Here is a 13,385-nt window from a genome sequence, read left to right on the forward strand (position 1 = left end):
AATGAATGAATGAATGAGCCACCTCACTCCTTAGGATTCAGTAATAGAACATATATGCAATGCAAACCTGCTGGGCAGGTCTCATCGTATAGTACATATAACAAAAAATAGTTACCTCAATTGCTTATTGATTTTTTTTTTCTAAGTACAAGTTCCATAGAAAATTTAACAGGGGGATAATTTTTTTAAATGCTATTCTTCTAGTAGCCAAATTATAACCACAAAATCACCCAAAATTTAAATTTAATTAAAATTTTTCTCTTCCCCATATGTACATGATATCCTGTCATTCTCCCCACCCCCACCACTATTATCTATATTTCTTGCTTGCTTAAGAAGGTAAACTGCACTTAACTATTCATATTTAAACAAATTGGCCAGTTAATTGTTTTAGCTGCAATTTTAGTAAATTCATTTTTCAGGTTGTACTTTAAATCGGGATAGTTAGGGCCACATTTTTCATGGCTGCAGATGGACAGTGTTACTCATAAAGTGAATGACCTTGGGCATAAAATGGAGACAGAAAAAAGTACTAAATCATCAAAATATATTAATCAAAACAATGGAAGGTGAAATATTTTTTTTAAGATTTTATTTGTTTGCCAGAGAGAGAGCACACATGCACAAGCAAGGGGAGTGGCAGGCAGAGGGAGAAGCAGGCTCCCCGATGTGCAAGGAGCCCGATGCGGGACTCGATCCCAGGACCCTGAGATCATGACCTGAGCCGAAGGCAGACGCTTAACCGGAAGTTTTTATAACCTAAAAGTGCATTGGTATATGTGGAAAATTAAAATAACACCCTAAATCAGGAGACTATCTATCAAAAGGTACATCCAGGACTTATTAAAGATCATAAGGTACAGTATGTTCTTAAAGTTCAGAAAAAAAAAAAAAAAGACTATGATGCTTTCTGTAATTATTTTACTATGGATAGATAATAATCAAAATGTTATATATGCTCTATAATAATTTATATGTTTACCCACCTAGTTGAAACTATTAAAATTTTTCCATTTGCAGGATTTAATTATTTTATTTCTATAAGTTTAATTCCTGTCCTTAAAATATCAGGTTTCCAGCTGTTTCTAAAGCAATTCATAGTGCAAGTTCTAGCCAGACCCATAATTGAAATATCCAAAAAGTGTTCTTAAAATAATTATTTAGAGAAAATAAACCAACTCTAAAGCAGTGCCCCACCCACATCCATAAGCCCAGGCTTTTCTTTTAATTATTCTGTGTAGTGGCTCTAAGAAAATAAAACCACCTTTGATTTTCTTTATGACCAGGTGTTATTAAATTTTTATTTAATTGTCAAAATTTATCATTTTTAATTTCCAAATGGTGGTACAAATATAAAAGTCCCAAAGAGCTATGCTGAAGTATGATAAATGTCTTCAGTTTTAAATATGTTGAACCTTAAATAATGAAGATGTGATGCTATACTTTGAACTAATGAAATTAGCATTCTGTTTGCCCCAGAATCTTTTGGGCATAAACAGGTATTCATTGAATGAGAAACTTAGGAGAGACTCAGAGAGAACGAAGTTAGGTAAACATTTTTGAACTTAACTATTTTTTGGTTTTTGACTATTATTAAGGTAAAACATTCCTGTAACTCAACTTTCTAAAGGCTTAGAAAATACAAAGTAAGAACTCCTTTGCCTCTTCCTGTCTATTAGATATCAAAATTCACCTGCCAACTGGGGGGGGGGGCAAAAATGTAACAAGCTCCTGGATATTCTTTGTGTATGAATATTTAGGCATATATATATATATTCTTCCACTTGAACCCTTTTAAAAATACAGTTGGACACATACCACATACATTGTTCTACATCTTGCTTTTTCACTTAATAATATATTATGGAGATTGTTGCCCAATAATATAGAAAAAAATGATCCTTATGCTTTCACTGAGATCATATTATACTTTGTATGTGTGTGTCTGTTCACGAATATAGAGACAGACACTAACACTATAATTTATTTAATGTGTCATTTAGGGAAATTCATAGTATTTCCAACATTGTCTGTTATAAGAAAATACTACAGTGATGATCTATTTCTCACATGAGGAAGTATATGTAGTGGGTGTATATATATGTATATATATATGCACTCTTTATTTTATTTATTTGTTTTTTAAAGATTTTACTTATATATTTCAGAGAGAGAGAGAAAACATGAGTGGGGGGAGGAGCAGAGGGAGAGGGACAAGCAGACTCCATGCTGAGTGTAGGAGTGTAGAGCCTGGCACAGGGCTTGATCTCACGACCCTGAGATCATGACTGGAGCCGAAATCAAGAGTCAGACGCTTAATCGATTGAGCCACACAGACGCACCTATAGATACTCTTTATATAGGATGGCTGGATTCAAGAGAATGGCATTTATCTTTTTTTTTTTTTTTTTTTTTTTTTTTCACGATTCACTGGAACACTAGTGAGCACATACAGTGGTTCATTTTAAGTCGAATTTGCCTTCTTTTTTTTTTTTTTTTTTTTAGTGTTCCATGATTTATTGTTTGTGCATAACACCCAGTGCTCCATGCAGAACGTGGAATGGCATTTATCATTTTAATAAAGATTTCTAAAATCTGTTCAGAGAATACTCATTATATTCATACTCCACCAGCACTGTATGAAAGCGGTGGTTTAACCATACATTGTTTGGAAGCTTTAATAATAATAATATTAATAACACTGAGTACAGTAAAGTAAAATTGTCCATATGAGTAGAATTAGTTACCTGACAATGCTAGAAATATAAGAGTAAAGGTTTTTTTCTTTGTTTTCTTTTTTTTTTTTCCCTGAGAAAAGGTAAACTACTTTATGGGTAAACTTCCCATACTGTGGAATGCAGTCGTTCCACATCCTATTAATGTTGACACTAGTATAATGCCAGAAACATGACAGTGCCCAGGGATTGTTATTATCGTGAACTGAAGTAAATATGAAGAATATGATTAAACTTCAGGAAACATAGCAATACACTCCTCATTTCATATAAAAACAATATATTTAAACCAGATGGTGACATCACACGTATGTTGGGAGGCTAGCGAAATGCCAGATTGACAAATATTCATTGACAAGGTAATTACAGCCACCAGTGTAATTCGACAGTGGTTCTTGACAGCAGCACACGCTAAGGAGAAAAGAGAAGGGCTGGTGAGCTGAAGTCCCTGCAGGATCTGAAAAAGTCACAGAAATTGTCAGAGCTGGCCATCAGTATTATTCGCACTCTCCTCCGACCGAAATAGATTGTACAGATGTGACTGGCAACTACAAATTATCAATGGTTGGCCGGCTCACTTAGCGGACTTTGAAAAGGACAGCTCTTTACTTTATCAACTCCTTACACGAGGCAACCTTCCCGAGATGGTATGTATCTTGGTAATGCCTCAAGTTTCGTATTTATCTGTTTCTGTTTTTCTCTAACTGGGTTTGGAAGCTTGAGGATTAGTTCTGGTTTCTTGTCTAATATCACTTTCATAGTTGTATCCTATGGATTTAAGTTTCTCAGTCATTTTCAAAAGGAGAAAGAGAGATAATTTCAGATTTGCTGCATTTAAATGTGTATGAGGTCACTGTTCTATTGCAGAAATGTTGTTTTACCTAAGGGAGAATTTCACTGCAATGAGAGATGACAAAACCCCTGTGTGGACACTTGGAAAATTTGTGAAACATCTGAGACAACAAAAAGACAATAAAATTGCAAGATATTATTATTACACGGGTATTCCAATTTAGCAACTGTATCAGTAATACCCATTTTGATAGAGTATTAACTTTTTGTTGCTTTCACTTTCTTTGATATTATTAAGATATAGACTTTAATTTAGGCCTTTTTTTTTTTTTTAAAGAGAGAGAGAGAGTACAAGTGAGGTGGGGAGGGGCAGCAGGAGAGGGAAAGGGAGAATCTTAAGCAAGCTCCGCGCCCAGCATGGAGCCCGACATGGGGCTGGATCTCAGGACTCAGATCATGACCTGAGCCAAAATTGAGAGTCGAACACTTAACTGACTGAGCTACCCAGGTGCCCCTAAATTTAATCTAGCTCTTTAATTCAGGTTCCAAACTAACAGAATACAAAACAAAATATAAAAAGAAGTTAAACATGTATAAGTATTTATGTTGATATAACCTGCTTTAAAATTATATTCTTCAGTGTAGTACAATTAAACATTTAATCATTTGTATCATTAGTTATAGTATTATATGCAAAGTTGAAAAATTATTTCATTTTGTATAGTTAATGACATCCTTATTTTTTTAAAGGTTTATTTATTTATTTGAGAGAGAGAGAGAGCATGAGAGAGAGCATGAGAGGGAGAGAGAGCGTGCACAAGCAGGGGGGAGGGGTAGAGGGAGAAGCAGACTTCCCACAGAGCAGGGATCCCAATGAGGGACTTGATCCCAGGACCCTGGGATCATGACCTGAGCTGAAGGCACATGCTTAACTGACTGAGCCACCCATGTGCCCCAATGACATCCTTATTAATTTTGATTGCATAAAACATCCTAAGTATATGTAATAGTATATTCCTCCTTGTGCTGTTCTAGTTCCTCAATTTAGGTAAGACTCTCATTGTTTTTAGCAAGATCCTTTGGAAATAGAGGTAATAGCCATTATGATATTTCAGTGAAGATAACTGAATGAGTATTATTAGCTCTGTTCACTGAAAGTAAAAGGAAATGTACATAAAAGTGGTGTTATTCATGTCTAGGAAAAAATAGATGGTTAAGACTTATCAGATAACACTTATAGAATCTTTGCTACCTGCCAGACACTGGGATTGTTGAGTCATTTAATCCCCATAAGGGCCTTATGGGCTAGGTACTCCTATTATCATCAGTGTTCTACTGTTCAGAAAACAGAGGCACAGAAATGTTAAGCAACTTCTGCAAGGTCCTACAGAGGCATGTGTTGGAGCTGGGGCTTGAATCCAAATCATCTGGCGTCAAAGTCTGCATAATGCATAAAGAGAGAGTGTCATATCAAGCAGGTTTTCATTTCTTCTGAAATATCTTTTATTACTGGAAATTTGGAGCCCTTTTCCCACTAATGTACCTTCTGTTCACCTTAGTTTTTAAAGTTCCTGTCAAACGTGGGGAGAAATTATGTGTGGAATCATGGCATTTTACTGGGGTTACTTCCTTTTTTTTTTTTAAGATTTTATTTATTTATTTATTTTTGAGAGAGAGAGAGTATAAGCGGGAGGAGGGAGAGGGAGAAGCAGATTCCCGCTGAGCAGGGAGCCCAGCCTGCAACTCAGTTCCAGGACCCTGAGATCATGACCTGAGCCAAAGGCAGACACTTAACCGACTGAGCCACCCAGGCGCCCCACTGTGATTACTTCTGATTTCAGTGACATACTAAACTAAGTCCTTGATTTTTATGGCAGTTGAGAATTATTCAATTAAAAAAATTAATAACCCAGATATTTTACACTAAAATGTGAATGTTTCACTTGAATAAAATCAAGCAAGCAAATTAGTTTAATATCAGCAAATAAATTTCCACTAATGTCTTTATTATATCTATATTTTAGGTAAAGTGGAAATTATGACCTAAGCTATTCTGATAATATTCTTCATGATCCATTAGAAGACTAATGTCTTGATAAATTTTATTAAGTTTATCATTACTTAATATTTAGATTTAAGTAAGAATTTCTATTTGTAAGACAATACTTTAAACTTAAGAGAACACATTATGATAGAATGATTATTATATCTTATTTTAAATGATGTTTTTGGACAATATATCAACAAGATTTCCCATAATCTATAATAATTTAGTACAAAATAGGTTTTAATGTCAATCAAATGTGCTTTAAGACACTATATACAAATAATATGCATGTATGATAAACACATACATATATGTTTACATATTTATAGCATTTTGAGGATTATTATTTGAGAAAATCCAATTATGCAGCAAATGATCTTTTAATTATCTAGTAAATGTATAATTAGGGATAATTTTTTTTTTACTAATTTGCCAATTAAAACAAAAGTCCTAAAAGAAAGCCAATGTACTTATCTAAACTAAACGTATTTCTCTACATACAAACTCTAAAATAAAATAGAAAATATTAAAATAAATCTAGAGGGGTTAACTAAAATCAAATCCATCAAGCCAGTACATAATTGACATAGGTCCTTTTGTCATTTTGTATCATACACATATGAAAAGTCAAGTGAAGCAAAGCATACTGTATCACATGCTGCTAAAATGATTTCTCCTGCTTTAATTTTGTAAACTGTATTTTTAAAAGTTGGCCAAAGAACTAACACCCAGCTTCAAGAGAGCTGCTGAATTTTTTAGTGAATAATAATAGCTAACATTACTGAGTGACCTATTCTAGACACTGTTCTAAGGCAGAGCTCTTGACAGAATGCTTTTGCCAACAGTCAATTTCAAGTTCTTGGCTTAAGTGACCAGGGCATAAGCTAAATATTTTGCATCTAGAGGCTTTGCATGTCTCTAAACATTAAATGACCTGATACTATTGTATGTTTAACATTTTAGAAGAACAAATGGTACAGATAAAAGCTGGGTTTTGATTGATTTGGTTTTGGAAGATCTGGTTGCTAGATATGTCTGTTATTATCTGTGGGTCTTAGGCAAGGAACAATAACCCTAAGACTGTTGGAGGGGTTAGTAATTTCCCTATTATTACTTCCGTAATACAATGGACATAATAGAATTTTTGTGAACATTAAATCAGGTGGAATCCTAGAAAATGCATAAAACAATGCCAGCAGAATAGGAGAGGTTCAGAAAAAATTTGATAAGTCTGAATTTAGAAAGAAGAAATCTGGGACACTAACACTGAATGACTTTAGCCTGCTTCGTAAATTTGTCTGAGATAGATTATATATATACATATGTATGTTGCATGTAGAGAGGTTTATTGTATAATATTTTGATAAGGTCACTGGAAAGTTAATGGTGTAGGCACCAGCACCATTTTTGAAAATAATTCGCTGAGAGACTAAGTTTCAAATTCCTCATTGGAAAGGACTATTTTCAATTAGAGTGATGAACAGCCAACATCTTTGTAATATTTTCTCTTCAATTCCACTTTTCTTCTTTTTTCTCTTGACATATGGATATTACTTTACCAGAGGTGTGTTGACTCTGTGATGTAATCTAAAAGAACTTTCTTCCGTCTGGCTTGGGAAGCAGCCAGGAAGAGGGATAAAGAGGCAAAATAATGGCAATGGGCACCAGGGAGAGAGCGCAGTCAATAAGATTAAACAAGATTTAGTTAATCTGCCAAGTGGATTGTTCAACTCTATCATTGAGAACTGTCTATTATTTTTTAAAACCTGAGGTGCTGAGGAGATTAGGTGTATCAGAATGATAGGTGAATGTAATTGTATACATCCATATAGTGATTTATCTTAGTAATATAGGAAATTGTAGCATTTACAGTTTTAGGTGGCTGTTGAAGGAGAAGGTGACTAAATTAGATTTTAGTTGAAATGGTCCACAAGTATTTCACAGGCTTCTAGAGAGGTGGAAAAATGATGGAATACTTTTAGATGTCAAAAGCTATGAGAAGATATACATTTGTAACTAAAGTTAAAATTGATGTTAATGTGATCTTTTCCTTAATTTTTTCACAAGGCCAACTATATAAAATGTATACCATATAACAAGTCTTTACTATACATTAAACAAATAGCTGCTGTTTTCTGTACTTGTGGCTTCTTGCACGATGAAATTAGTAGACTTTTTTAAAGATTTTATTTATTTATTTGTCAGAGAAAGAGAGAGCACAAGCTGGGGGACCCTTCATTAAGCAGGGAGCCCAATGGGGGACTCAGTCCCAGGACCCTGGGATCACAACCTGAGCTGAAGGCAGACGCTTAACCGACTGAGCCACCCAGGCATCCCAAAATGAGTAGACTTTTAGACAGCAATTGTAGGACACCTGGGTGGCTCAGATGGTTAAGTGTCTGCCTTCAGCTCAGGTCATGATCCCAGGGTCCTGGGATCGAGTCCCGCATCGGGCTCCCTGCTCAGTGGGAGCCTGCTTCTTCCTCTCCCTCTCTCTCTGTCTCTTAGGAATAAATAAATAAAATCTTAAAAAAAAAAAAAAAATAGACAGCAATTGTATTTGAATCATGTTTGTAGCCTTTTAAAAAGCAAATGAACTAAAATTTCTATTTATCTCAAACTTTTTCAGTGGTATAACTAGATTTGTTTTCACAGAAACCCACCTTGTACTAAAACCTTAAGGCAGTGACTTTTCAATTGAGATTATTTAACCTAAACCGAAAAGAATGAGAAGTGTTTAAATAGATAAGAAAATAAATATTTTGTGCCCATGTTTTTTACTGGTAATTAAAATTTTAACTGGGCACTGGGAAAATGACAATTGGCTTAAAACATACATAAGGGTTTTATACTTGGGAAGATAAAAGACTGCATTTATTCATTACCCATGTTTAAATGTAGAAATAATTATAAAGATACTATAATATTCTTTTTTTTTTTTTTTTAAAGATTTTATTTATTTATTTGACAGAGAGAGACACAGCGAGAGAGGGAACACAAGCAGGGGGAGTGGGAGAGGGAGAAGCAGGCTTCCCGCGGAGCAGGGAGCCCGATGCGGGGCTCGATCCCAGGACCCTGGAATCATGACCTGAGCCGAAGGCAGACGCTTAACGACTGAGCCACCCAGGCGCCCCGATACTATAATATTCAACAGACTTTACAAAGGGATATATATATATATATATATATATATATATATATATATATATCCCTCTATATATGTATAGAAAATATATATATCTATATAATGCCATCAGACAGAATGGTTTTTCTTCTGAAATATTAATTTCCTAACTTGTCAATATGCTTTCCTGACTTAAATTTCTGTTTTCTTCCTTAGAAAAATAATTCATATATATATATATATATATACACATATATATATATGACTTTTGCATATTATTATACCTTAATGTATATTGGTGCTTTTAAGGAGATTCCATATATAATTGTTGTAAGAAAGAAGTAAAATATCAATGCTCACTTAGCTCTTGATTTTCCTAGATATTTTATTATCAGTTTTAAATGGTAATATACCAGAAAATATACATGATTCATCTAATTCCACTTATATTTATATAACATAGAAAAATTTGTGCATGGCTTTCATCCTTTTGAAAACAGCTTATTCTTCCAATAGCAATACATGTCAAAAAGCTGAAATGACAGCTTCTTTATCTTCTTGAACCTCAAATATGATGTAGCTCATTACATTAGCACCCAGAAAGCAGGCCATAAATTACCACGGCGTGTTCAGGCATGTCTGCAGGCCTGACATTGCCTTCCTCGTAGAATATCCATCATTCCAGAAATGTCCTGGATACTGAAGGGACAGACTGCAAAGAAATGAATTCCTAAAATAGAGCCACGCAGTTTCTTACTGTTAATATCAGGTACAAGATACTGTTATATCAGTTGAATTTCTACCTCACTGATGAACTCAGTAATCAAGATACATTAGGAAGAATTTCATGCTTTAAAAACTATGGAGAGTTTACATATGTTTACTTAGTTTATAGAGATTGGAAATGGGGTAAGAGTGAAGTAAAATTAATAGAAAACCATTTGAAACATGAAAAAAAACTATTTTCATTCTTTGCTCCATACATTTTAGTAAATAATAAACTTTAATAAAATAAACATGAAGAGTTGTTTATAAACAAGTCCTTTTAGGACTGATTAATACATTATTCTTAAAGAATATGCTTAGGGTGACGACCAAGAAGTTTTTATTGCAATACTTACAGTGTGTAACATAGGACCACAGTACGAGTAATGTTTAAGTTGCAGAGGGGAAAAGAACATGTTGAAAGATACAAATTACAATGTCTTCTTCTGGCCTAAGAATGTTTTCTCCGAGGGAACAAATGGGAAAAAGGAACTATTTAAATGTAGTGTCCAGGGGCACCTGGGTGGCTCAGTCTTAAGCGTCTGCCTTGGGCTCAGGTCATGATCCCGGGCTCCTAGGATAGAGCCCTACATTGGGCTCCCTGCTCAGCGGGAAGCCTGCTTCTCCCTCTCTCACTCCCCCTCTTGTGTTCCCTCTCTCGCTTTGTCTCTCTCTGTCAAATAAATAAATAAATAAATAAAATCTTAAAAAAAAAAAAATGTAGTGCCCATTCAGAATATCAAGTGTGGAAAGAATATTCAATCACACACTCATTGATTTCAGTGAGCATCAATGCAAGGTCTTATTGTTGAGCGATTAAAAAGGACAAGACATCAGGGAATTTAAGATCCTATATTTTTTTTTCCTGGGCACTGGAAATGGAAAAGTGGAATGCAAATGTCTTATATTTTAATATTAAGTTTATTGATTTTCTTAACTGAACATCTAACACGTCACTGTTTTGTTAGACTTGAGGTAGTTTTTTATCTGATTCAAGTTTTGTTTTCTACAATGAAAATATTGATCATGTTACTTAGTCTATAGTTAAGATAGAAACATCAAATTTCAATTTAGGATAGCTATCTTAGAAAATGGTAAACAATGTATTGATATTTTGGAAAATGTGACAGACAACTGCCAAGATAAATGAGAAGGTAAAACAATCCCTGAGGATCTGCAGCTGTGGTAGAATAATGCCCTCCACCAAATGTGCAACGACCCTATCCCCAAAACCTATGAATATTACCTTACGTGGCAAATGATCTTTGTTGATGATGTACAACACAATACAAAACAAACGAAAGAGAGTGAAAAAAAGTGATCTCTGTTGATGCAAGGGCACAGACCATGAAATAGTGAGAGCATCCTGAATTAGCCAGGTGGACCCCATCTAATCACATTAGTCCTTAAAAGCAGAGAAATGTCTCCTTCCTCCAGAGGAAGAGGAAGGCAGAGAGATACAGCAAAAGGGAAGTTGGAGAGATCTGAAATCTGAGAGGGAATCTACCTGCCGTCTGGGGCGGGGGTGGGTATGGGTGGTGCAGAAGTGTTGGAGACAACTGGGAAAGCATCAGAATGAATACAGGCAACCTCTTGACAACCAGCAAGGTCATAGACTTCCGTCCCAGGAACTAAATGCCTCCAGAACCAGAATGAGTTTGGAAGTGGTTTAATTCCAGAGCCTCCTGAAAGGGAAGGAGCTTGGGTGACACCAACTTTGGCCTCTGAAGACCCTGAGCCAAAAACCAGCTGAGCCCATCTGGATTTCTGACCTACTGAGGTTAAAAAATATGCATTGCTTTAAGCTGATAAATTGTGGTGATTTGTTAAAGCAGCAATAGAAAATACAGCAGTATAGAAAGCTCTATCAGAGAACTGTTTCCACTTAAATAATCAGTGTTAAATGGTTAAAAGTTTGAAATGTACTCAAGGTCTTTATTAAATTGTGTCTTAATTCTAATATAAATATGAAGAATGAAAGAAAATAATATCCATGCACATATGTTACTATAACAATTTTTCATACAAGCAGGGATCCAGTATGTTTTAATATCCTTCCGAATACGAAATTAGGGAAAACTATAATCAGAACTACATGTCAGGGGCGCCTGGGTGGCTCAGTTGGTTAAGCGACTGCCTTCGGCTCAGGTCATGATCCTGGAGTCCCGGGATCAAGTCCTGCATCAGGCTCCCTGCTCGGCGAGGAGCCTGCTTCTCCCTCTAACCCTCCCCCCTCTCATGTACTCTCTCTCTCTCATTCTCGCTCTCTCAAATAAATAAATAAATCTTAAAAAAAAAAAAAAAACTACATGTCAGTAGAAAACAGGTGCCTGGTATCCAATTTGTTGTGATAGCCCATTCAGAGTCTGATATAGAAAACTTGGTAAGTAGAGTCAGTTATTTGTGGAAGACTTCCACTCCAAGGCAAACTCATATCTAAACCTATTCTCAGTTGGGGCCAGTAGTGGTGAAGCTGTTCAACTGACCTGACTTTTGTAAAAATTTCATTCCTTGCCTCATTGCCGCTGGAGATTTTAGCAGGCATAAGAACAAAAAAACTTACAGGGGAGGTATGCAATGGTTGTTTGACCTCAGCTATGATACAAAACAAACAAAAAAACCTATCCTCTTATGCACGTGAACGTTTTTACTTGGGACAGCCTAAACCCATTTAGGGCAATGCCAGTGACAACAGAAAATACAAATAATTATTAACGTTGCTGATCTTATTTCATGCAAACCACCTGGTCATTCACCTCTCACTGACTGGGTGTGCCTGGATAGTTTTTCTCCACCCAAATGATAGATAAGTCCTACTTTTAAAACTCTGATAGCACTTCCATGTAAATTCTGAGTGTGTTGGTAGAAATGTAAGAGGTATTGATGACAGATTTTGATAATATCATTGTATAAGATCATGATTTGCAGATGAAATTTGGAAAGTGGTCATATATCAAGGGCAAATTACCAGAGTAAAACATGTTTCAATTCAGGATTCATTCTGTTGTTATCATGGGCAAGAATGGAAACTCTTCTAGGAAGCATCTATCATCTAAATACTCAATCTGCTCTCTGTGTGTAAGAGTTAAAAGAAATTACTCCTTTGTTGGATTACATTTGAGTTTATCTTAGTGTGTTAAAGAATTTTGCAGATAGGAAAAAATAGTTTCAAAGTCCTCTTTACTCATTTAAGTGTCCAATAAACACTTACGATTTCTGGATATATAATAGCAGAAATCTTTCTGCATCTGCCTCATTGCTTGTCAACAACTGTCTTACTTTTTTGTGTTTCAGAATATTGCTAAGAGCATGTAACCTTGCCATTGCAATTTCAAACTGATTTTCTTTTCATGTTCCCTATTTGGTTGCCTAGATTCCAAGGTCATCTCTTAGTCCTCCCTGTAGGCACTGATAAAAAGGTATATTGAAAAAAAAAAAAGAATTTAAATTCTGTAACAGCACCAACAAATAACCTACATAATATTTTGAACTGGTAATTTAAAATATGAAGGCATTTTGACCTGAAAACATAGGGAGATAAAGCCACAGGTGACCAAACAAAATAATGAAAGATTTAAAAGGCAAACTATTTTTTAAAATATTGAATAACAGGCAGTCCTTTTTAAATGAAATAAATAACATTTCAAATTTTAGAGAATGCTAAATTCTCTACATGATTGTAATTATGTAGTTATATTAATCCTTCCATGCATTATGGCCATAGTATGCTCATGGCCTGAAAAAAGGTAATGAATCTCCTATTTTATCATAGAAAATTATACTTTGGTCTTGAATAGACTCTCGCTCATTGGATTTATAAATTGAGATGACAGTAATGGTAATAACAACATTTTGTCTAACACAAGATCATGTTTGGGAAACAAAAAAGAGATAATCAAAATAGAGATTTTGGTTATAGTTC

This window comes from Halichoerus grypus, chromosome 4 (genome assembly GCF_964656455.1).
Source record: "Halichoerus grypus chromosome 4, mHalGry1.hap1.1, whole genome shotgun sequence".
NCBI lineage: Eukaryota > Metazoa > Chordata > Mammalia > Carnivora > Phocidae > Halichoerus > Halichoerus grypus.